The sequence below is a fragment of the Cyprinus carpio genome, chromosome B9 (genome assembly GCF_018340385.1).
Source record: "Cyprinus carpio isolate SPL01 chromosome B9, ASM1834038v1, whole genome shotgun sequence".
Classification (NCBI taxonomy): Eukaryota; Metazoa; Chordata; class Actinopteri; order Cypriniformes; family Cyprinidae; genus Cyprinus; species Cyprinus carpio.
In genome coordinates, this window is record NC_056605.1 from 24,054,271 (window position 1) to 24,081,536 (window position 27,266).

At 37.1% G+C, this 27,266-nt stretch overlaps 1 protein-coding gene across 12 annotated transcripts in view; it reads left to right on the forward strand.

Moving 5' to 3' along the window:
• The window catches only part of LOC109057072 (microtubule-associated protein 2-like), a 109,624-nt gene that overhangs the window by 18,064 nt on the left and 64,294 nt on the right, over window positions 1–27,266 (forward strand). For all 12 annotated transcript variants that reach the window (XM_042731712.1, XM_042731714.1, XM_042731715.1 and 9 more), the window contains one exon: window positions 25,591–25,663. The gene's annotated coding sequence lies outside the window, so the exon portion shown is untranslated. The remainder of the gene's footprint in view (window positions 1–25,590; window positions 25,664–27,266) is intronic.

The following is a 27,266-nucleotide window of genomic DNA, read 5'->3' on the forward strand; positions in this document are numbered from 1 at the left end:
TGAAAGGAACAGTTCACCCAAAGGTGAAAATGTACTCATTCTCATGCCTCCTAAGTTTAGGGATGCATAATATATTGGTACTATATTGATTATTGGCTGAATATTAAAACATAGTATAACTTTTAGAACTATAATATGTAAATAATTATAGTCCAGAACCAAAATATCTGTAATAATCTGTATTTGACCAAAAATTGTGTAAAAAAATATCAGCACAGTTATTGTTCTATATATAATTCCTCTGTGGTCCACGGAAGAAAGAAATGTTTTGGAAGAACATGAGAGTGAGTAAAACTCAACTAACAGAGCCAAACACATAAAAACACTTTTTTAACCCAATTTTTTGGTGTTTCCAACAATTGTGCTCTTTTGTGGGACATCCTGCTTTAAAGCTTTAAAGCATGAAATCCTTTGAATGGTCTGAAAACTTGCCTATTTACATTTTGCACTAAAGACATTGTTCATCCGGAGTCACTGCTGCGTGCTCTGCTTGGTTTCCTGGCTGGAGTTTTTGACATGTGCATCCCAGAGGTTTGGAGTTTGACTGCCATGAAAGACAATCCTTCTCTGGAAAGAATGGATCTCTCTCACTGGAGCACGTATTAAACTGGCCCAGGGGTCAGCGGGAGCTGTGACATCTATGACCCGTTTGGCTCATGCATGCTACCAGAAGGAAGTGTCAGGTAATGGCCCGTTTCCTGCCTCCTGAGACTGTTAAAGCATGAGTGTAAATAATTGTTTTTAAATTGTTTTCTATTTATAGTTCTACTCTATGTTTAATATGATCATTATAACACAGTTCATAATGATCACCTCTATAGAAAGTATTCTCCATCAGGGTGAAGAGAGACGTGGGAATCTCTTGAGGTATATGAACGCAGGTGATTAATGACCAAAGATATGAAATTTGCTTCAGACCAAAGCACCACAGAGGTAATTAGAAGTGATACTATTGTGAATTTTTAATGACCGTGCAATGCTGTTACTTACAAATGGGGACACAGGAACCATAGACAAAAAAATTACTCAGGCTTTCTATGCAAATATCAAGGGGTGGCCTCCAAAGATAGATTAAAATCTGTCTCAGGGTTGTGCAAAATTTGAAATCAAAGAATTAGTTCCTTTTTAATTCATTTTTGATTACTTTGTCAAAGACTTAGTTAATTTTTTTATTAACCTTGAACCCTTTATCCCTTTTCATTGTCATTTTGAATCTAATTGGTAGGAAATTTGAATGGCAGATATTAACTAAATATATAAATCCATCCATCCATCCATCCATCCAGTCTTCTACTTTATGTATAAAAATAATTAATTTTTAATTCCACTTCCTTTTGTTTGAATTTGAATCACAGTTTTACAGTTAGTTTTAGCTCAACTCATTTAGAATTCAAAAGTCATTCTCAATAGAATTCCGAATGGCACACAACCCTGGAAGGCTGATATGTCCTTTGCATAAGATGCAGGCAGTTCACAAATCACAGTGGACTGTGAAATCGAAACAGATTTAATATACAGGATTTGTGTAATAGCAATGGCTCCTACAGTATATTTATCCATCCTCGGAGAGGCAAAGCATCAAAGCGAGTCATCTGAGGGACATTCAGAGCCCAGGAGAAACTACTGCTGGTGGTTTTTTGTTTCCATCCGCTCTCTTGAAGGTCTTCCTAATGCTGTTATTTGTTGCCATGGAGACTGACTCTCTGAGTGTTGCCCTGGTAACAGTTCTGGTTGCCAGCCACCCACTGCTTGGAGCAGAAGAGCCTTTGCACAACCCGCTTTGCTCAGTATTTAGGAAAGGGTTAGTCAGCAGCTTAGCTGGCCAAAACAAATAGTCCAACGTGTCCGTTTGTAAAAAAAAAAAAAAAAAAAAAAAAAAGGAACAAGATCTCAACATATTATTTTGCTTGGATATTATTGGTTGAATTTGAGGACACATCTCATTACTTCTCATTGCTCATTTCAGTTAGTTATTATCATGCTGGAAGGCTTCGCATTGTTTTTCAGTCACTTATTTCTCCAAAGACATCACTTTTAATGAATAGCCTAAGTGAAATTAAATGAGGATGGCTGTGGGCAGGTGATGAATTTTAGCGGTTTAGCGTCTGGTGCTGCTGTGTAAATGATATCCCAGCTGGGTCTGAAGAGAAGATGTGGTAAGTGCGGGCCGTCTGTGAAGAGCAGCACCCACCGCATGGATGGGAGGAAGTCATGTGTAATTTGGATGGCTATGTATACATCCTGTGCCTTGTTTTAGCTGTCGGGAAGCTGCTGTCAGTGGTCTCTTCGCAAATGAGGTGCAGATCCACTCTGTCCTCTCGTGTAAAAGGACATGAACTTCTTAGTGGGACGTCTGTTAGTTAACCCAAAATAAAAAAAATTCTTTCTGCATACTAGACCACATCAATTTTGGCGACCAAAACCACAGACTTCATTGGTTGTGATGGGCTGCAACAAACAGTTATTTTGATAATCGATAAATCTAATGATTTATAGAACAATTAATTGACTAATCGTTGATTATTTCACAGATTTATCAGTAGGGTTTGATAGATTATTCAGCTTTTGAGACTAGTTAAAATATTGAGTTACATACATATTCTATATAGAGCTGCTAAATAACAAGCTGTAATTCTAACTGAAAGCGACACTGACATTGTTTTTATGTTTGATACTGTAAAGCTGCTTAAAATAATCTATTGCATAAAGCACTATATAAATAAACATGACGTGTCTTTACTGGATTGCCCATTGCACATCCGATACTTTCTTAACTGCTGTCATTTTAGTTGTGTGTTTATTTCATTATTGATAGGAAAACATGCCGCTTTCAGCAGTGTCAGGGTGTTTGCTAACAGTAAACAGCTGCTTGTGTGAATCAAACTTCTTTTTACCCCTGACTTATGAATGCAAAAGAACTTCACCGTGAGCCTTCACTCATGACAGCATTTTTTGTTTTATTTTTGGAAAACTTTTGTAAACTCTACTGTTTCGGCTTTGTTTGCACTTCTTATTGCGTCTTTTTCTTTTGGATAGCAGGGAGGGCTGAAAAACTTTACAGCATCACACTGGTCAAACTGTGTTATTGTAGGTCCTTACATTAGGTCATATGGGATCAAACAAATATTTGACAAAAATATTTGTCAACAATTTTTTTACTTTCACATTGTTGATAATGTCGACTAATCATTTCAGCCCTAGATCCCACACATTTTCAACCTTTCTTTTCTTTTTGAAGCCCAGTGACTTCAATGTATGGACATTAAATAGCAGAAACATTCTTCATAATATCTTTTGTGTTCCACAGAAGTAGAGTGAGTTTGCAAACTTTTCCTTTATGTTTATTTAGCAACTCAACAAAGCATTATGTAGTCCTGATAGTGTCTCCTCACTGAGTAATTCATATTGTGAGATGTGTTTGCGGAATGTTTTGACAAATGCTAATGATCTCCCAAGATGAAGCATCATTGGCTGCCTACTTGTTAGCAAGAAGAGACTTCATTAGCTTGACAGGCTGTAATTGCTCAGCTTGTTTATGCCATACCTTGTAAAAACGGCGAAGTATCTGTCTACTCTTTAATGTCACACGCCCAACACCACTATGGCTTTGGGCTTTTTCCTTATTGGCCTGGTTAATGCTCAGTGGTTCACAGACTCTTATTCAGCAGTGATTGCAGAAGCAGAGCTTCATCACAGCAATGTGGTAATGTTCAGGTTCTTTCTACGAGCAAGCGGCAGTTCAATACCCCTGTGAATGGTCTGGAATCAAGAGAAGCACAATGGTAGAGATGTTCTGAAGTTGCGAGAGAGTGAAGTGATTCATCCTGGCAGACAGAAACCCCCCTCCTACGAGTCTGTCCGAATCTCGTTCATGAGCGTGTTTATGTGAGTGCAGTATTTACAGTATGCTTCATTAATCTGATTGTTTGTCAGGATCCGTCATTTATATCTATTAATTCGCTCTTAAATAAATAATTCAGACATGGATCATTGCTAAAGAAGGTTCTTGTGGATCCAAAGTATTAGGTTTTCCTGGGAGGGTCCTGTAGCATCTAAAGTCATGAAACTGGTTGTAAATGATGATCATGTGGTTGTCTTCTCCAGGGCCTGAATTAGAACAATGTTAAGTTGAAATTACATTCATGTAAATGGTACATTCAGGAATCATCAATGACCATGTAAACACAGCTAATGAGAACCTCTAAAAACTTGACCTTTTAGTTCTCAGCCATTATGAAAAATACCTCAGTACACCATTCTACTTTAGTCTGTTTACCTTTATGTTTGCGCAGTAGCTGAGTTTGCAGACTTATTTGTTGCACTTTTTATTAAATGCTCTCTCTATGGAAGTACACGACTGTTCAAAAGTTTAAGGTTGTAATAATAATAATAAAAATAATCACACACAACTATAATTCTATTAAAAAAAAAAATCTAACTAGCTTTCTAATCTTTTTGTATTCTATCTATTTCCTTTTCATTTATTAAACAATTAACAAAAGAAAAAAAAAAAGACCTCTAACACTAGCTTGCTCTGTTCTTTTTCTATTCTATCTGTTTTATTTTTTATTTATTATATTATTTAAAAGCCCTTGCTACGTGTACTGCATTTAAACTAACTGAGACTTGTTATAGCACTTGTATATCTTTGCTCTTTTGTTGAATTTGATTGCTTCCATTGTCCTCATTTGTAACACGCATAGAAAAAAATCACACACAAAAACACCAAAATCAAAGTAAATGTATTTTAAAGGTTAAAAAATGTTATTAAAAAATATTTTAAGTCTATAAGGCTGCATATATCTGATCAAAAATACTTAAATATTAAAAATGCTGACAGAAATGTAAAAAGACCAACATTTATTTGAAAAATATTGTTTTTGTACATTACGAATGTCTTTACGATCACTGTCAATTTAATGCATCCTTGCTAAATAAAAGTATTCATTTTTTTCTCTGACCCCAATGGTAGTGTATATTTTTAATTTTAGAAATTCTTTCTATTTTTATTGCATGCTGTGTGAATACCTTGCTTTTTCCATGCCTCATCTTGTTTAGCTGCTGTAACACCTGAATTTCCCTTAGTATAATGAATGAAATTATCACTTTAGAAGAGTCAGCAGTATAATCAGTTTCATTTCAGTTGCACTGTGGAAACTGATTTCATCTGTTTTCATCACCTCTCCAGATCTACAGCTGGAATCTGGGACTTCCTCTGTCAGGAGTGAGCTATGGCTAGTGAAATCCCCTCTCCCTGGATGTGTGTCGGGGGCCGTTACAATAATGATCTCATGGGGCTTTTTTCTTTTTCTTTTTTGGGCATGTGAAAGTGGGGATAATTTACAGTTGGGGAGGAATCCTTAAACACATTCACAAACTGTTGATCAGTGCTTTTTAGTGGTCTATTCCATGGAGCCTTTACAGCTGGTCTAAACCTGTCTCATGTAACATGTAATAATTTTCTTCCTGCGTTGATGGTATGTTGACAAATTAGCTGAAAACTGATTCCCATTGCATTGTTAGTGTCAAACAGCAGATAAGTGATTGAATGTAGTCATGACAGAAGGTTGAGGTATAGACAGAAAACTGGACAACAACAAAACTGGTTAAAAAAATGGTTCTGTTTCATTTTTTCCCAGCATAAGGATACCATCAAGTTGAAACTGAACCTTTCTTATTTAGAAATGCCTCATGTTGTTATTGTCCTCGGCTGCCATTTTAAGTAATTCTGTTCTCAATGTCGCTCTTCCTTTCTTCTTGTTCCTCTTTCAGTCACGTCTTTCTGAATCCACCCCCTCTCTTGTAATTCTTTCACAGCCTCCTTCTCATTCTCGGTGGGGGAGTCCATATGTGAGGAGGATGGGTGGAAGCCCATTTAGTAGAGAAGCATGGCTGTTTACGAGAAGAAAAAAGACCCTGCTTAAAGGACCCTTTTCTACTGCAGTGTGTGTGTGTATGTGTGTGTGCGTATGGGGATGTAGCTCTTAAACCATTGCAAACAATTTCATATACTCCTATAAACTCTCATGAATGAATTGCTGTAGTGAAAATCTTTGTAGCGCAATTAAACACTGTGATTTGGCCATCTGGTGTCTGGTATCTGTGTTTTCTTTTGGATTGGAGCTGGGGGACAGGAGCTGGGTCGGGGTCACATTCCCTGCTTTGTGATTGAGGGTCCTTCAGTATAAAACTTATATCACAAGCCCAATTTGTTTCCCGAATAAAGGAAGATATTTCCCGATCTGGCGTGATTTGGTGGCCATTACCTGGTCCAAGCTAGCAGGCCATCTTATACCAGCTGGTCATACCAATTTAAAGTGGTCAGGCTGGTTTTTGTAACTAATGACCAGCTTGAACTAGCTTGTGACCATCTTAGACGAGCTAGAATTACACACCCTATCATGTTCCAGTTTTAAGTTTGAGATGGATTTTCCAATAGGGAAAAATCTTAAATGTGCAATTGACTTGGCTATTTCCAGCCAGGCTGTGAACTTGCAATTTTCCCACCAAGGAATGGGGTGAGATTATTCTCAATCTGATGCCTGGGAATGTCCTTGGAGTGAAGCATTGGCAATCTGGTGAGTTGAAAAGACAGTTTTGTTTGCAAACAGTAAGTGCGAAAGATGAGTCAAGTAAATATTGCAGTGGCATTAGACTGCTAAGTGCCGGGAAGACATCTTCATTATGGATGCAGTTTGCAGAGATGAAGGCCGTTGCCTATGGTGTCTCTTTGAAGTACTCAAAGTTCCTCAAGAGAAGAGGGCAGATCTTTTAGCATCTCTGAATGAAGGTGAATGGGAGCAAAGAAAGTGAAAGAGAAAAATGTGAAAGATAAATTGCACAGGAAAGAGTCAGAAAGCAGTACTCAGGACAGAGAGATGATCAGTCTACAGCTTTAAGCCAAACGTTTGTTTACTTTGTGTTGAAGAAATAAGTACTGTACTCTCTTTCTCTCACACACACTCAGATGTATCCTTAAAGAACTCTGTGTAACTTTGAGAAAAACTTTGTTTTAAAAAGTGAGCTGCCTGCCAAGACAGCATTCTAAGTGAAAGCTGTTTGCCAGCCATTATACTTGCATTGCAAAAATCATATTCTTATTTTTGTCTTCTTTTCCAGTTTAAGTATCTAAAAATAGTGGAAACAACAGATGAAATTATTTGAGAACCAACACCATATGATATTTAATATGAATGTATTTTTATCTTACTGTGCTGACAGATTCTTTTACTTGTTTTAAGTATAAACAAGTTAAAAACAGTAAGATAAAATACACTTACTGTATATTCAAGATGTAGTCAATAAAAACAAGTCTTATGGCATGTTGCTTCTCAAGTAAATTTCAAGGATTTTTACTAAACAAAAGTCAAAAAATACTATTTTGTTTTTTTCAGTGTGACTTCTAAAAGAAGGCCATTTTTAAGGCAGCATCACGTGTGTCATTTGCAGATAATAATATCCCAGAATGCATTGCTACGAGTTTAGTTGTAAATGTTTCCAAGATAGATATGCAGACTATAAATATACATATTGTAATGTTAGACATCATCTTCTTAAACAGAGCATTTATTATTATTTATGTCACCATTATAAAGCAATACACAGACTGTGACTGTAGCAAAGCAATAATGACTATATGCAAGTCAATACAACACTCTGGGGCTAAACAGCTCAGCAGACACACATACTCAAAATTTGATATTACACACAATTCTTGCACTCTGCGCATATATAGACCCAAACCTTGTCAGAAATAACTCCAACAACAAACTATACTATATTTCATATAAAAATAGTTCAATCTGATCAGAAAATGATATTTCACACAATATTTGTCTGCTGTTGTGTCTTTCTTGTGGCAGTGCTGAATAGTTCTATGTAGCTTATGTGATATACTGTATATAAAGTGTTTCAAATAAGTCACTTATGCTGTTCCTTTTTAATTAGGATGCTGTTTTACAAGATAGCTTTCCATTTAGACAGTACAGTAAAGCAGCTCCCTAGGCTTTGGAACAGCTCTCAAAGGTGAATTGGAGCTTTTTGGATCTCTCATTTCAGTTGTTTTGTTCGTATAGGAGTGGGATCTCTTTATATGGAGCTAATCAAAGGGGATGTCCTGTTATGTTAGTTGCTGTGTGCAGTTGCAGGTCAGGCCAACTGGGCAACGCTGCCGGCCGCACCCTGGAGTTCAGTGATGTGGGCAGGGTGAGCCATAAAGGGGCTTGGCGCTTTTTCCATTCTACTCGAATGCCTTAGCTAATGGCCTCAGGAGAAACGGCCTTCTGAAAAGCACAGCTTAAACCACAGCTCAAAGCTAGTTAACTGCTCTTGACTAAGCTGAGACCCATTTATCCAATGGGTATAGTTCACCCAGAAAAGACAATTCTGTCATCATTTTCTCATGTCATTCCAAACCACAGATTACAAATTCCAAAGATATTTAGAGAAATGTCTCAGTGTTTTTTTTTTTTTTTGGGGTTTATTTACTCACATTCTTCAAAATATCTTCTTTTATGCTCCACAGAAGAACGGTAGTCATACAAGTTTGGAACAACATGAAGGCGAGTAAATGATGAGTTTTCATTCTTGGATGAACTATCCTTTTACATTTTTATTTCAGTACAGTTAAATCAGAACTTTATTATGCATGCTGTCTATACACATTTTCATCTATATTAAAGGGTACATTGAATGCTACTTGCACTTTTACAAGTAGTTTGAACTGAAATGTGTGTTGGCAGTGTATGTACACAACCACCCTATAATGATAAAAAATCCACCCAGTATTTTTTTTTTTATTCTACTAAAATCTTTACACCTTTCTCAAATCAAGCCGATCTCAGATCCTGTCTTTGCGAAGTCACACAGACAGGCCCCTCCCACGATAGTTTGATTGACAGTAGTGTTTCAGTACAGACTGGACTGGCGTCTTACCTTAGACCCGCCTTAGTGAGCTGTCATCAGTCCGCCATTGTTACGACCCCGGGCCAGATGTAGACAAGAATGTCTCCTAAGTGACTGAGGTGTTCTTTTGTTGGATGTAATAATGAAAATAGCAGTCGTCATTTACTCCCAACGTCTGAGCTGCTGAAGACATAAATCTTCATAAATCTACATAAATGCATCTATCTTTGCATCATTTGTGATCCAGCTTCACCAACAGAAGGAGTGAGTATAAGGTTTTTTAATCAATCTTTGCAAATCGCCTTTCCTAATAATGTGCTAATTAGCAAGTTTCACGATGAATGCGGCTAAAGTAAACAGTCCCTCAGAGAGCAGCTAGGAAGAGAAGGGCGGGGTCAGCAGAGCTCATTAACATTTAAAGGAAAATGCTACAAAACAGCTTGCTCTGAAAAGAAAAGTATGAAAGACATCGTCAGAATAGTCCATCTGCCATCAGTGGTTCAATCTGAATTTTACTGAATTTTAATCTGAATGCAAGCAGCATACGCTCTTCTGTGTCCTTGTGTTGCGGCTGACACAGAAGAATGTATGCTGCTTGCATTCAGTGGATATTCTCCAAAATGGCACTATGGTGATGCAGAGAGACACAGAGGAGACAAATTGTTGAATAAAGTCATTATTTTTATTTTCTTTGCGTACAAAAAGTATTCTCGTCGCTTCATAAAATTCAGATTGAACCACTGATGGACTATTCTGATGATGTCTTTCTTACTTTTCTGGACCTTGACAGTGTTCTGCATGTTTCATAACATGGTAGCTGATTTATAGCTGGTCTAAGATGGTCCTTAGCTGCCTTGTACATGGCTCAGCCTGGTTTTTGGAACATGCTAGCCAGCTATCAGTTACAGTTACCAGTTTAAACTGGACTTTCCAATAGGATTCCCTCTCTCTCTTTCAAGAATTGCCCCTCTTCGCAGTCTCCCTCCCTCATATGTATAAGTCTCTGCACTGAATGTGCCCATGGGATGAGTATTTCACTTGAGAGGAATTTCCTGTGCTTTTCACAAAGCAGAAAGGAGGAAGAGAATAAAAGACAGAGATGGCGAGAAAGAGAGAGGGGAAATAGGAACTTGGAGCTTCTTTTAACGCCTTGGGTTGAGCTGACTAATTTATTCCAACTAGATCTTCACTTCTCTCCTTTCTCTCTTTCACATAAAGTGTAAGGTCATATTTATATAGGTGCTTTTGCTGAATAGACTGGTTTATCCAGGGGTGGATTTAGTGAATTGGGGGCCCCAGGCAAATATAGGAATGGGGCCCTATAGATTTGCACACATTTACCTAGATCAGCCTCGAGGTTCCTTTTTTGTTGTGATGCTTGCTGCTGCACAATGGTGCCATATTGTTTTGTCCAATGTTTATAATTTTTTTATGTCAAGTTTTTAATCTAATCAACATGGGCATGGACAAATATTGATGTTTTATGTAATATATGTTTATTATTAGTGAAACCATAGTTAACAGAGCATGAAGAGTAGACATGTTTCATAGGTCGTAGATGTTTTTCAAAGAACTTGTTCATCTCTATTAGACACATGAAAAAACAAACAAACATAGAAATACTAAGTTCCTATTACTTCTCTTTCTTTGCACTGAGCAATTTACTTGCACAAACCTGTTTGCAATTTCGCACGACAGGGCAGCTCACTTCTTCTGAACATGCAAAATGTACATTTATTATTTATTATTACATTTGTTTGCCTCTCTGTGCCACATACTGTATTTTGATGCAGCTAAATTCTCAAAACTCTTTTCATTAATATATTTGACTGTTTCTGTTGTCAAACAATGGGATGAATATGAAATAGTAACTGAAACACGTCCCATTAAGACTAACCAGCTCTCCCTTCCAAGATGTTAATCTGCACAAAAATCCTGGTTTATAATCGTGCCGTCATCTGATAAATTCAAATAGGCTACACATAAGATAAAGACAATAGCTGTGTTGTGATTTCGGCTATACTTGCATGTAAAATTAGAGAAGCAACATATCTGTGTTTTAACTGAAAGCGCAGCTCCTTTCACCCGCTCGCTGAACAGAGCAGATGCAGATAGAGAAGTGTGTGCGCATGCTGGGAAAGAGAGACCTTGCGCTTGTGTGGCAGTCAGCTTCAGATGCATAAAATTTTCATTTGCTACAAGCAAGATACACAAGAAGCACGTTCAACTCGGACACGCAGAAGATTGTCGTGGTAATAAACACCGTAAACAGCAACCGTTCACCTGTCCGCACTTAATGCTCATTTCGTATATGAAATGCATTTTAGGGGGCCCTTGGCTTTTGGGGGCCCAAGGCAGTCGCCTACCTTTGCCTAATGGGTAAGTCCGCCCCTGGGTTTATCACTGAAGCCTGTTGACCTTTGACCTTCCAGGTCTTCACTGGTCATTTTTGGTTCTGTTTACTCTCACACCCACTCAGAGGACTGCAGTGTTGTTTCATCTCTGACTCTGTGTGTCTTGCTCAAATTGCAGTGCATACTTATATTTGCTTCTGAGGAGTTTATTTGCTTCTTTAGTGTAGTTGTTATCAAACTGAGCTGGTAATCTAAAGGTTGTAGGTTTAAACCCTGCAATCCATGAAATGCCATTTAAGGAGTGCTTACTCAAAGTAATTTGCAGAGACAAAGTGTCAGGAAGAAATTAAAATGTTTGTTTGATTTTTAATTTTACTTTATGCAAATTATCAGTGACATTATGCATTTTGTTGACAGATGTTCGCTCCCAAAGATTAGCAGTTGCATATAAAAGTTAATTATGTCAGCTTTAGATAAACAACATATATTATGTAAACATTATTATTATTCTGAGACTCATATATTGATCATTTCTTTATTTGTCAGTTAGAAAATTATTTAATAATGTATTGTTTTACTGGTACAAGTGCACTTTTAAAAATTAATTAAACAAACAGCTTTAAATATGTTTTTTTTTTTTAGTTTAAAAAGGGATATAATAATTTATTCTGGTACATTTAACTGCATTTTTAAACATGAATCGAATAAACAGTTCAAATATGTCTGTTTATTTGTCAGTATAAGATGTGATTTATTAGTATATTAATTCACTGGTACATTTAAATGCATTTTGAATAAATACTTATTTGTCTGTTTAAAAAGTGATTTTATTTATTTACATTTTTATTTTTTATCAATAGATTTGGCTATTTTGACCCTTGTCATCAACTGATGAAGATTTTTATTGCATTCTATGCTAATAGAAATGCAATGGATTCTTGCACAGAATAGTTCTGTAATGTTCTGTCCTTTCTTCTGCCAGATAGAAATGTTGCGTCACTGTGATGTGGTTGCCAAATATCCTGTCCAGTTATGAAATATAAAAGACTGTGCATGAGGCTGGAGCATGTTTCCAAATGGACGGGTTGCACTGAAAACATTGTTCCAACTTGATTTTACACATGGATGCACATAATCAAAAAAATAAGTAGACGATAAGGGATGGGAGGAGCATAAAAAACGTGTTTAAAGAGTGTCATGCTGAGGGACGACTATTTAATAAGATGTACAAGGTGCTTTGCTGTCCTTTCAACCATACATTGCACATCACTTTATAGCTTGATACAATTAGACTGCAACTAATCCAGTGCAATTAACAGTGAGCATGCTGTCTTGATTTTCTTAGTCTTGGATTGTGCGATATGGTGTCATGAAGGCTTTTATAAATAAATCACTGTTGCAACTAAAGTGAGCCGTTAGAGTTATTTTATAATTAATAACTATACGTATGCCTGAGTCTCACAAATTAATAATAATCATGTAGTGGTAATGCTTGTGGGCCTTCTGGGTGTTAAAGAGCTGCCACAGAGCTGTGGTTGAATGACATTTTCTTTTGTCTTGTCTGCCATGTGGTCTGACATCATCCTCTGGCTCCTTGGAGTTTTTTCCGCAGCTCTCAGGCTCGACTGTGGGCCATTTGTCAGTCTTGATGTTTATCTCTTTAGGGCTGAATCTTAAAGATGGCAGGACTCCAGGCAATGAAATGAAGAACCCAAATCCCACTGTCATTGTTTACAGTGTTTCGTCTATACTTCTGTTTCGCACCCAATTTTTTATTTTTTTTATTTTTTTGTCATACACCTGCACATCTTTCCCCCACATGATGGACCAGTAGTTTTCAAACATTTTAATGCCATGGACCCCTAAGTTATAATGATTCTCACTGGGAAGGGTCACGTTTAAATATATAAAGCCAGCTATATATAGCTGGTTATATATAATTATAGGATTATGTGTGTGTGTGTGTGTATGTGTGTGTAAAATATTTTTTACATTTTTGTAACTTTTTAAAAATTTATTTATTGGTAATGTTATTTATTATTGTTATTTCTTGATTTACTTTTTTTAAATCCCTGTAATAGAAAAAAGTGGGTAACTGAGCAGTAGCTGTTGAATGGAGTGATTGTGATGAAAGGAATCTATTTAACTAAAGTGGACATTTCTAACTCATCACATCAAGCTTAAGTCTTAGTGAGAGACGTCTAATACCTGCTGATAACTTTTGACTGCAGTACCGTTGACCATCTGCTGTCCAGGAGGCTATTAGTTAAAAAGAGACAATCTCACTTAAGGTTTCTAACAAGATGCTTAAACCTTCAGCATCTATCTATCTATCTATCTATCTATCTATCTATCTATCTATCTATCTATCTATCTATCTATCTATCTATCTATCTATCTATCTATCTATCTATCTATCTATCTATCTATCTATCTATCATTTTTTTTTGCTTTTAGATTTGCTTTTTCAGACAGAGATGTGAATAATTTTCAAATTAAATCCTCTAATTAATTCTGTGCTGTTCATAACTTCTAATAATCATGAGCCTGGGTAATTTCACTTCTGAGCTTCAATGATGAATAAAAACTAACTGGATAATCTTCCAGGGATTTCAGTCGGAATCTATAATGTTTAGCCCATTTTTCCATTTCTCTGATCGACTTTGGCAGTCTGTTTTGATATTTGAGAGCTTTTTTTTTAAACCACAAGACAGAATAAGCTTGACAAGATTGATTTTTGTTATAAATATGGCAGTTTCAAGACATGCTCTCTTCCATCTCACTTAGCAGCTGTGTACGGACAACACAGTCACTTTCCAGTTGAAATGCCCAACAGCGAAGAGACATCCAGCAGCCTTTTGGTTTTTAAGAGGGAGTGAGAGGTATCGCAGAGCTGTGCTGTATTTGTGGTGTGGCCACTACTCTGTGTGTAATCTTGTTATCCTACTTAATAGAGACAAGATATAACCCTGCAGAGAATCACTTGTTTGACAAGTCTTATAAATGCTTTAGTTCCAGTGTGGCTGTGTTTGCGTTCAATGATTACCTCACCCGTCAATGTAGTGTTGAGTGCACTTCAGTTGGCAGAAGTCATGAAATATTTACTGTCCCTCTTATTCAGGGTCAAATCGTATAAGCTGTCCCAGGTGGCCCGGGTGCAGTTTTTTTTCCCCAGTGTAATGTTTATCATGAAAGTGAGGTAGAATTACTGTGCCTGCATCAATTGCTTTAGATTTGTGACCCAGTCACATACTTTTTTTTTTTCTACAGAAAATGATCTAATTCCAATAGGTTTTATTTAGCATTATGCATTATGTAACAGTTTTGGTTTGTTTATTTATTTGTTTGTTTGTTTTCAGGCTTTATTTGTGTGCATTGTGGTGTGGACTGTTGAATCTGTATACTAATTAATTCAAGAATGAAACAAGTGTGCCATTATATCATTTACTCTAACGAATAATTCTTTGAGGACCGAGTCACTAGCTGGGTTTCCATCACCTTGCTTTTATGCGCATTTTGAAGTATCGCATCAGAATCGAGTGATGGAAACGCTGAATTTAAAATAAAAATGCCTTAATTCGCAAAAAGTTTTTACGCTCGCTTGAGGTGGTTTTTGACTTTTGCAAAGGGTTAATGCGAATAATGGGAGATGGAAATCCATTTTGCGAATAAATTCCTCCAAGCACATCAAAAAAGTCATGTGACCTTGCGCTATGGGATGGTAAATCCTGACTAACCAGCGGACCGATCTCATTCCACAGCATCTAAAATGTTGTTATGGTCATTCGGAAATGCCCGAGCAAAGTCTGTCATCAAAGTATTTCTGTATTATTGCCTCCCAGAACTGTTAAACGACTGCGTTCCCAAACAGCAGCATCCATCTCCAAAAGCAATAACCGCATTCACTGTGTTTCGTCTGCTCGTTCTGAGGTGTAATTTATAAGTAATTTAATATATATGAAAATGATTATATTCAGTAGCTTGTCCTACTTTTCTTAGTGATGTATAGTGCCAGTTTATCAGGAAGTGACGATTTTGTTCTCTTTGACTCGTTGGATGGAAATGGTGCTTGGTTGCAAATGTTTTGTGCGATATTCCAATTTTGCGTAAAGTTAAATTTGCAACTTTGGACAGAAACCGGCTATTGACTTATTCACTTAACTGCACCTATTGCACCTATTTCCATAAACTGACAAAGCATCTGGTGGTATTATGTCTAGAATGTAAGTTTGAACTTATTTATTGAACTGTTGTATAAAAGCAATACCAAGTTTGCAGCCGTGCTGTTGGTTTGTATGTCAGCACAGCTGTGAGTTGGTAAGTGATATTTGTAACAACTCTTGTTTGTGTGATGTTTGTTTAAATATAATGCTTTTGTCTAAAGCAATTTATAGTAGTCAGTCAGAGTAATCTTGGAGTTGCCCCTAATAGCAGATTTGTTGTGGTTGTTGCTTGCATGATTTCACGCTGTAGAGTTTCACAATATTTGATTACATGATCCAACACACACAGGACCTCAAACCAACCACAACCACCACTAAAACTCCCATCTTCTCCTTCTTTCCCCTAACTGATGCAGAAGTATCAAAACTTCTCCTCTCCAGCCACCCTACAACGTGCCCTCTGGACCCAATCCCCTCACACCTCCTCCAAGCAATCTCTCCTACACTCTTACCAGCACTCACACACATCATCAACACATCTCTCCTTCCCCACTGCATTTAAGCAGGCTCAGCTAACCCCACTGCTCAAAAAACCTACATTAAACACTTCACTTACAGATAGCTACAGACCTGTCTCTCTCCTTCCATTCATAGCGAAAACCCTTGAAAGAGTTGTTTTCAACCAGTTATCAATGTTTCTCTCACAGAACAACAAACTGGACGCTAACCAGTCAGGCTTCAAGAGTTGCCATTCAACTGAGACTGCTCTACTCTCAGTCATGGAAGCCCTGCAGATTGCAAAAGCTGATTCCAATTAATCAGTTCTTATTCTTCTAGATCTGTCTGCTGCTTCTGACACTGTCAATCTTCAGATCCTCCTGTCTGCCCTCTCATCACTGGGCATCACAGGGATTCCACTTTGCTGGTTTGAATCCTATCTCACTCGTAGGTCTTTCAGGGTGGCTTGGGGAGGTATCCAAAGCACATCAACTTGTCACTGGGGTTCCTCAGGGATCAGTTCTTGGACCCCTCCTCTTCTCCACATACACAACATCACTGGGTCCCATTATATAGGCACATGACTTCTCCTACCATTGCTATGCTGATAACACACAGCTCTATCTTTCATTTCAACCAGATGACCCAACGGTAGCTGCACAGATCTCAGGCTGCTTGGCGGACATCTTGGCATGGCTGAAAGAACATCACCTACAGCTCAACCTTGAGTTTCTTGTCTGAGTGTCTTGTCTTCCCTGCCACTCCAACTCTACAGAATGATTTCTCCATCCAGCTAGGTTCTTCTACAATTACCGCATCAACTTCGGTCAGAAATCTGGGTGTAAGCTTTGATGACCAGGTGACCTTCAAAGACCACATTGCAAAGACTGTTCAATCTTGCAGGTTTGCATTGCACAACATCAGAAAGATCAGGCCCTTTCTAACAGAGCATGGTGCACAACTTCTTGTCCAGGCCCTTGTCATTTCTAGGCTAGACTACTGCAATGCTCTTCTGGCTGGATTTCCATCAAGCACAATCAAACCTCTACAAATGATTCAGAATGCAGCGGCACGACTGGTCTTCAATAAGCCCAAAAGAGCCCATGTTACACCTCTCTTTATCTGCTTGCATTGGCTACCGGTTGCGGCTCCCATCAAGTTCAAGACATTGATGCTTGCATATAGAACAGCCACAGGCTCAGCACCCGCCTACTTCCACTCACTACTACAAATCTACATTTCCTCCAGAAGTCTGATATCCGCTAGTGAGTGATGCCTCATGGTACCATCGCAGAGAGGCACAAAATCACTTTCCAGAACATTCTCGTTCACCATTCCTGACTGGTGGAATGATCTTCCCACCCCTATCCGGAATGAGGAATCCCTGACAATTTTCAACCAACAGCTGAAAACTCATCTCTTTCGAAGCTACTTGACTTCATCATAAAAAAATAAAAATAAAAAAAACTGTCTTTCTCTTTATTTATTCCTTTTTTTTTCTATCTTGTACTTATTTGAACAATGTCTAAAACTTGGTATTACAAGCACTTCCTGTGTCTGTTTGCCCCTTTTAGAAGAATCGCTTTATGTATCCCCCAATTTTAAGTCGCTTTGGATAAAAACGTCTGCAAAATGACTAAATGTAAATGTAATGATCCCATTGACCACTAGGCTAAACCAACATGTTTGAAAAACTTACTGTGTGGTTGTTAATCTGTGCATGTGTCCTTTAGATTTTAGATCCTATTGTCTCTCTATAAATTGCTGTAAATCAATTTGTCAAAGCAAACCATACGAGTCAGGTGTATCTGTAACACAGTGACCCGTGGCTCTTGGTTGGAGAGGTGATTCTTTCACACCCTGTTAAGAGATTAAGGTCAGTGTTGTTACTTCACAGAATTAGTGTCCAGTTCATGCACATCATGGGTCAGATCTATCCCATACTTCTCGGGGATTATATTGAGTTGTCAGTGCTTAAGAAAAAGTACTAATCCAAATTAACCATAAGGTGGGCCAGAGACAGCAGGCAACACTACTGATTTTTATAGTCATTTTGTTTATAACTCATTATACAAAAAATATTACATATTGTTATTTTATATTGTGATATAAAATGAGTTGAACAGCGGTCACATTTCATGCAAAATGTCTTTGGCCTCGGAACAGTGATGATACTACTCTCTACTGCAATGCTGCAAAACTGCAGCTAAGTTTGTGGTTTGTTTTTGTTTTTTAATTTAAGATCTTTAATTTCAGTGGGCTTTTAATTGTCCCATATTCTTCTATTGCCCACACATCTTTACGTGATATGAATTTGCAGGTCAGAGTTCACCAAACTTGTAAATAGAAAGAAAAGCATAGTGTGACCACTCCTTCATACTCTGATTTGGCTCATTGCCCCATTACTAGGTGTTCAGTTATATAACCCACTCAAATTTAAATTTCGAAATCTATCACATTTTGTGTAACATAATTTGAATGTGAATCGCTGTGTTCGAGCCAGTCGAGTTCTCGACTTTTAGCCAGCCAGAGCATGTGCTTTTGTGCCTGTGCAGTTATTATGTGATTGCATGCGGTTAACCTGCATGCATTGATTAAATGCCCAGATGAAAGCCCCTTTATGTTAATGAAGGCCTTTTTCGCTTGGCTCTCAAGAGCTTCAGTGGTGAAACACCTCGGCCTCTCTCTCTTCATCCATCCACACTCGCTCGAGACCAATTAGTTTGTGTGGAGACTGAATGTAGATGCGCTCACTGGCTGTTTTGGCGGAAAACTTCTTCTTTGTCTTGGCAAAAGGCTTAATTAGTGTGTGAATACAACCACTGTGTCATTTTGCTCCAATGTCTAGAAGCCAAGGTATTCCACTTTCACAAGTCACTTTATTTAGGGCCATTGCTTGAACACACAGAGCCAGGGACAGATTTTAATGGGTGAGCCTCCCTCCCTCCAAGCCTGATTTTCTGTGCTGTAGTGGTGTGAATCTTTGGTTAGACAGCGAATCGATTCAGTTCACAATTAATAGGTTCTCAGTTGGGTTCAGGAATGATTTAGTTTGATCTCATTCACAAAGAAATGAACAACTTCGCACTTGTGTTTTCAAAAATTTGTGCATGGATTCAAAAATCCATGATTTAAGATTGATGCATATGCATTGGCAGGATTTGTAATTGATATGTAATTTAAAAAAGTGCATTGTTACACCTCTACTGCACTGTTTTTTTTTTTGTAAAAATTTGCAGAATTGTGCAGAAATTATTTTAGATAAAATGTGTAAAATGTGTTAAATAGAGTGCAAATCAGCCTAAATATTTATGAGGTGGGTTGTCCGACATCCCATAGCCTGGGATAATATTCCCAGTTGTTATTTCACAGTCAGTGGTTTGCTGCTTTTGTTGTTTTATCTTGGAAAGCCAAAGATTTTCAAAAAAAATTATTTTGGAATTTCAAATGAAATTTATTGTAGCCTGTATTCTTGAGATAAATCAGAAACATATTCATGTTTGGAGATCTAGGTACAGCTCTACAAAGTACACGCAAGAGACGTCCAACCCCGGATTAAACAGACGGATGTACATGAAAGCACGACATGCTCTCTGACTCATTTGTGATTTCCGTTTTAACATTGAACAGCAAACAGAGAAACCTTGTTTTACCTACAGCTGCCTCACTGTAAGATTAGACAACAGCATCAAAGACAACATAATTTTCACAAGAGAGGAGAGGCCTAAATCGACACTCGATGACAAATACACAAGCTTTGTAAGCAGAAGTGTGTGATAAAATGAATAGTCTGACATTTGCGGGTCTCAAGTGGGATGCCTGACAGTTTGCTTGTATTTGGCGGTGCTTGAGGCTGTGGATGGAGGGGGGATTAGATCTAGGGTGGAGCTGCTGTTTGCTGGTTTGTTGAATAAGAGGATGTCTCTCCTCCTCACACTCACCCCACAGGAGGCCTAACCTTAGAGCAGCTAGTCCGCCTCGACATAGTCTGGAGATAATGTGGGATGCAATAGCCATCAGGCTAATTAGGATTGATCCACCATACCAGAGGCATAGTTCAGGCTGTATACATGAGCATCTGCTGTGGGGATGCTGTGATAGTGGGGCCTAGGAAAGATTATGACTACTAGATCCTGCTTGGGAGGGGATAGATTTGTTGTTCTAATGACTGAGATATAGTCTAAGGCATCTGGCTTGATGTTCAACAATTCATGTTCAATTATTGCTTGATGTACAACACCTCAGGTTCGATTATTGCCGGACAGTTGACACTTTTATTTAGAAGTTGTTGTTTTTTTTAACTTAAAAGTGATATTAGTATTATTTAATATAATATCATAACATTTGTTGTATGTCATGTGTTGTAAGCACTGTAAGTCATCAAAGACAGACAACACAAGCTATTTATTTATATATTGAAATAACATTTATTTAAATAACACTGCTTATTCAGAAGTACGTATCTATGTGTGTATATGGTAAAAATATTATATATTATATATTATTTAAAGTATGTATTTAAATAACATTTAAATATCATTAAATATTATGATTACTTTATATATAAAATAATATGAATGCATGTATGTATGTACATATTTATTTATGTCTGTCTGTATGTATGTATGTATGCATTTATTAAAAAAATATTTATTTATTTCATTATTTATTTATTGGGTTTATTCATCCAAGGATGTTATTTCATCGTACTCAAAACCCTCAATTTGTATGACTCAAGTACTGACTATTTCTGACAAGCATTGTCTCTGTTTGTTGCAAGGCACTGAATATGAATGTTGTTGTTGAGATGACAAAATATTTTACACTTTTATTTAGAAATTATATTAAAAGGGTCATTGTGGGAATGAATTATCTATAAGGCAACATAGTTTCTGATTTCCTCAAACTGGTGCTGCTTTAGCACTACATACAGTGTCTTAAAGGAAACTCTGTTTGCATTTATTCACTATTATTTCATTACAAATTCATTTATTCTCTGAAACACAAAAGGCAATGTTTAGTTCTGCATGAACTGTCCCTTTAAGGAGAATAGCTGTTTCTAGTATGTCTTTGTTGCAAATTATTGATTTGAACTGTTTAAGGTTGGAGGCTTTGTTCATTTCACTTTGGGGCTTTAGCTGAGTCAGTATGTAGATGATTATGACCACAGTTAAACCAGTTTGTGCTTTGTAATATGTGACCCTGGACCACAAAACCAGTCATAAATAGCAGGGGTATATTTGTCCCAATAGCCAACTATACATTGTATGGGTCAAAATGATCGATTTTTCTTTTATGCCAAAAATCATTAGGATATTAAGTAAAGATTATGTTCCATGAAGATATTTTGTAAATTTCCAACCATAAATATATCAAACTTTAATTTCTGATTAGTAATATACATTGCTAAGAACTTCATTTGGACAACTTTAAAGGCAATTTTCTCAATATTTAGAATTTTTTGCACCCTCAGATTCCAGATTTTCAAATAGTTGTATCTCGGGCAAATGTTGTCTTATCCTAACAAACCGTACATCAATTGAAAGCGTATTTATTCATTAGTATGACTGGTTTTGTGATCCATGGTCACATATGTTTACAAAATTACAAAGTACTGTAATTGTAACTCTTTTCACTTTGTGTACAGTTTTGGATGCATTGTAAGAAATAAAACTGCAGCAAGCATGTCAGTGTCTAACCTGCTTAATTAAATTTGATATATATATTGTATATTATATACTGTATATTTAAAAATTATATTATGTACTCACGAAACCAGTAATCTGGGTAATTTAAGTGTTAACTTTATCTTTGATGATGTTGCAGGGCATTCCTAGTGAATGCATTTTTTAAGTGAGGTGAACTACAGATACCCCCCGCTCATTGTATGTACCCTGTAAATCAGAATACAGCTTAAGACTCCAATAGGGAAGGTGGTCAGGGAAAACAATGCAAATTAGCACTCAGACAAATAAGAGTGCCTATGCTTGCTTTACATGGCTCAGTCATATGTGTTTTTGAATTAGCATGGCCCACCCTCATTCTACTCCATGTGGCGCTGGCACACCACACACAGCTAAACCCATCAGACACGCTATTTTGGGAAGGCAGACGCCCATGTTACCAAGGAAGTGCATGAAAATAAGCGGGCCTCAGAGCCTTGGAAGTTATAAGCATGAAAGAAGATTCATTCAGCGGTCGGGGGATAACCATCCGTAGTGATGGTTTGGGGTGGGGTTTTTAGGAGGGTTAGAGGGTTCTCTGCCCCTCTGCCTGTATGTGGTGCCTTCAGAATCCCACATTTGTGGAGATAATGATGATGGGAGAGAGCATGAACAGCCGAAGGGGAGAGATGAATGAAGACAAATCTTTGTTCTGCCCTAATAATGATGGTCAGCAAAACACGAGAGAGAGAGAGAGAGAGAGAGAGAGAGAGAGAGAGAAATCAGCTGAGGAGAATGATAAGATGTCAATGTTTTGAAGGAATAACTCGACTGAAAATGAGTATTTCCTCATAATTTTCTCACCCTCATGTCTTTACAAATCTGTATGTGTTGTTATTGTTAACTGCTATTAAAACTACATTTTTTTCTGTAATGTAATAAAGCTTAAATAAAATATAAATATTAAATGAAAAGCTTTAAATGAGAATTAAAAAGAAAATACTAAAATGACAAGCAAAATTACTCAAATGAAAATATGAAACTGAAAATATAAAAATAAAAGCTAATGTCAAACATGAATAAATATTATAATAGTATATTAATAATGATAAAACAACACTGATAGGTATGCTGTTCATTTTAATAATAGTATTTATATTTATATTTATTATTATTATTATTATTATTATTATTATTTACATGTAACAAAAAAAGCTCAAGCTCAAAAAAAGACAAAGATGCAGCCATAAATGCCATGGTCCAAGTGACTTGTGATCTATATTCCATGTTTATAAAAATAACAGCAATCTGGGTTTGAAATTAAATGATCAGTTTTGGGTGAACTGTCTTTAATTTAAAAATTGGGGCATTGTTATACCATCCAGCTGAATAAAAACTAACTTTAAATCATTGATGGTTCTGATCCAATATAGGATCAGAAGACTTGTTCATGGTTTGTCTAGTGTAAATGTGCTCGGATAAAGGCCTCATTCACCCCCACTAGTGATCAGAGAGCTGTTTGGAGGACTTATTGCATTGTTGTGAGTCAGTCAGTGGAGGGAGTCTATACTGAGGCCATCTGAACACCAGCTACTGTCATATTTCCAGTCAAAGTTTCCTGTCTGCATTGCTCTGGTATTGTCTCTGACAGTTGTGGCCAACTTGGGATCACTGGGGGAAGAGATCACTTCTGTACAGCAGAAAAAAAACTGAGAAGAAGTAAAGATTAAATAGATTGGAGTTCCTAGTTTTGTAAAACTAACATTTAAAAGTGTTAGCAAACATTTAGCACATTCAGTAAACACTTTTATAAATATTCTTTAGTAGCACTGAGATGGATCTCTTCAACAGATTTTATTACAATCAGGCTCTTAATGATTAAAGTATGGTTCTGAACACAATTAAAGCCAAAGGGCATTGGGAGAAAATTACTTTGGTAGAAGTTCATGTCACCATTTAGAATATTACTTGAGTAAAAGTCTTCAAGTATGTGATATTTATTGTACTTAAGTATGAAAAGTATTTTTAAAATATTAAACATACTTAAGTATTTAAAGTAAAAGTACAAGTAATTGCAAAATGGAAAAGGAACAAATAAATATATATATAAAAATGTTCATACACGCCTTGAGCAGCAAGATTGTGTTCAGTTTTAACTCTTTCTTCCATTTTGTATCTTTGGGAAAAGAATAAGAAGCACTGCATCCAGTATAGTGTCTTTCATTCCAACATACAAAAACATTTCTGGAATCTGTTTCTGATCTGATATAGCATTTAGATGTATTTACACAGTTTAATGTATCTTAGAGGGGACATGGATGCATTTACCTGCAGTTACAGATGCATAAATAATGTTTTGTTTTAAACAAAACGCTGAATACTGATATTGGAAACGATTTGAAACATGAAAAAAGTAGTACAAATGCGCCAGTAGGTAGCAGCAAGTGACTGTTAATGAGTAAGTCATTGAGATTCAATCGATTCATTCAAACAGCTGATTCATTCGGGAACAAAGCGTTTGACTGTGAATCATTCATTCAACCGATTGGTTCAAAAAGCAGATTCATTCATTAAGTAAACACCGTCCATTGCTCAGAGATGCAAAACAGTGCTGTGATCTTTGTTTGGCACTATTTTCATTGGCAAAATTGAGCAAAAAAAGAAAATGTTGTGTCTAAAATGTAAGTCACTTAATACTAACTTTATTAAACTTACAATGATTATTACATTTGTTATCATGCTGATATCTGGAAAAAAAACTGAACTCTTTGTGATATGGATTAAGTTAACTATATTCAATTATATAAACATAAAAAAGCATACAGAAGCATTATTACCATCTACAATTTAGAATGCCTTGAATTTTGAGTTTTAATAGACTAAATCACGTGCCTGCACTCTCTGTGTGTGATTTCGTGATATACTCGATAATGTCAGATTGCACATCATTACAACAACACTTACCATATTATCGGAGAATATATACTATATATCGCACACCCAAGCCTCGATTTTGACTGGAAAATGAAATCGACCGCGGTTGTGCTTGTTTACACATGAGCAAAGGTCAGGGTTGCCAGGTTTTCACAACAAAACCCGCCCAATTGCTACTCAAATCTAGCCCAAAACTAGCCCAATCGTTTTTCGAGGGCGGTCCCCCAGTACAAACAGCTTTTTTAAATACATGTTTTATGGTGTGGCTCCTCTGGTAAAATTAGCATTATGGGGTTAAATATCACGTTCTTGTGGGCGCTTAATCCCACGGACATGAAAAACAACTCGCGGCAACAGTGTTAAAATTAGCCCAATTGTGATTCCCCCCTTTCGTGACGTAATGAACATTTTATGATGCCATTGTTGTCAGATTTGATTTCTAGAGCTGTACCTGCATGACTAGAATTATCGTCACAGGATGTTTCAAAAATGGTCATAAAGTTGACTTACTTGCATTAAAAGGGGCTTTTGACATTTGATGTTCCGCTTCTCACCCAATGGTGTTGAGTTTGGAGAGGGGCTATGTGTTTGTGTGGACAATATCAGACTGAAGACTTAGTGAACTGGGCAGTAGGAGTGTTTGGGAAAACCTTCATTGCCTTTGTGCAGTGTCATTCTTTGTTTTTTGTTTTTTTTGCGCTCCATTCTAGCTCGAGAGCATCTGCGCATTGTTCTGGAACATTCTGCTCACTCACTGATTCATGAATTTTTTACTTCTGCTCTTGCTTACAGTCTATCAGGCTGTTAATTATATTACCATCTCAGTCACACAAACACACTCCCACTCTCTCTCTCTCACACACACACACAGCCCTACCCCTCGCTCATACTGCTCTCCCACTTGCTGGAAGGCGGCAGTATGAGCAGCGCATACTAAACTCACACATGTGCGTCTCTGGCCATTGACGAGGAACGTGTATTGTAGCTGTCGAGGTCACATGACTGAAACGAGGGAACTCTGAGGACACCTTGAGCTCACCTGCCACATTTCTTTCCTCTTCTCTCTCCCTCCAGGTCCATCTGTGTTTCTCTCTCTTTCTCTGTACTACACCCTGAAGAACAGGATCCTACACGCAGATTTCATCAGGTAGGCTCTTTATCCTTTTTTCTTGCTTTTCTTTCTGTCTCTCTCCTGTTCTCTGCCTGCCTGCTCGCCTTGCTGCAGAGATGCTGCGTCATTGTGTGTAACGCTCTGGCACATAAGGTGTGTGAGAATCTGACAGGCTGATACGGCAGTACCGGCATTCTGATTTCTCCTAACAGCCCTCTGTATCTTTACATTCACTTCTTTTTCTTTTTAGCTATTATAATTTTTTTTTTGTTTATTTTGTGAATTATCGCTTCATTGATGTGTCTATTGTCTGTGCATTTTTTTCTGCAGTTTTTGAGCATCCCTGTACCTGTTAAGTATAGTTATGCGCTCATAGCTCTACATGTTGGATATACTGATGTCCTGTAATTTTGTTTACCGGGCAGGATAACATGCTAGTTGGATTCAGGGTGACGTGATGTTGCCTGTCTAGACACCTGCCATTAGCATCACCAGACTGTCCAGATACATAACGGTGATGGTGGCAGTGATTTAATGATGGTGTGGGTCACTAGGGGTGGGTGATATAAATCACAGCATGAGTAATTGTATATCATAGTGACTGTGTATATATATGTAGTTTGTGTGTGTGTGTGTGTATATATATATATATATATATATATATATATATGTATGTATGTATATGTTTCTTTTTATTTACATTTTTTCAATTAATTAAACTGATGAATTAGTAAAAAATGTATTTTAATTCACACACACATATAAATTATATTATATGTAATTATAAATATATATATATATATATATATATAGCATATATATATATATATATATATATATATATATATATATATATATATATGTATATATATAAACACATATTTACAGAGGAGGGCTGGGATGTTGATCTGTACTGGCTTGGGATGGGCGTCATCACGCATCTCAAACAATAAGAGCATTTGGGGTGGGCCTAAGACTGCAGCAGCACTCACATTAACGGCGATCCCAGAGAAATTATTTAGGCTAAGCATCAACATTCACAAAACACTGTTCACTGTTATTTTTAGCAGGAAAGAATGCAACGTGGGAAATAGGACATTTTTGATAGCATGTGAAGACAGCAGAGAAACATTCTCACTCAGCACAATGGAGTGCATCGTTTTGTTAACTTTGTGGTTTATTATTATTTTGAGTCATTTGAGATGCGGTAACATATGGCCCTCTCACAATATGTTGCTTTACAGATCTATCATTTTGCCTCTCAGAAATGTTAATGCAGTCATGCTCCACGTATCAGAAGCTCCATGCTCTGGTGCAGTTAGCGCTCACACTACATGCGTACGGCGCCTGAGTCCAATTGAAACGCGCTCTGGCCAACATCTTCAAACCGAGCCAGGGACATCCAAACGAACCACTGAGCCATCACACTAGTCAAACCAACTGGGCTTTGGGGGTCAAACGTGCTCAGGCACTCTTAAGATTGCCTAGTATGAGTACAACCTTATTCTCCCTCATCCCACACACACGAATCTCAACCCGCCTGCACTCGCCCATTAAGTGTTGTCCTGCGGTAGTGCATTTTTGTATATATACTGTATGTATGTATATATATATATATATATATATATATATATATATA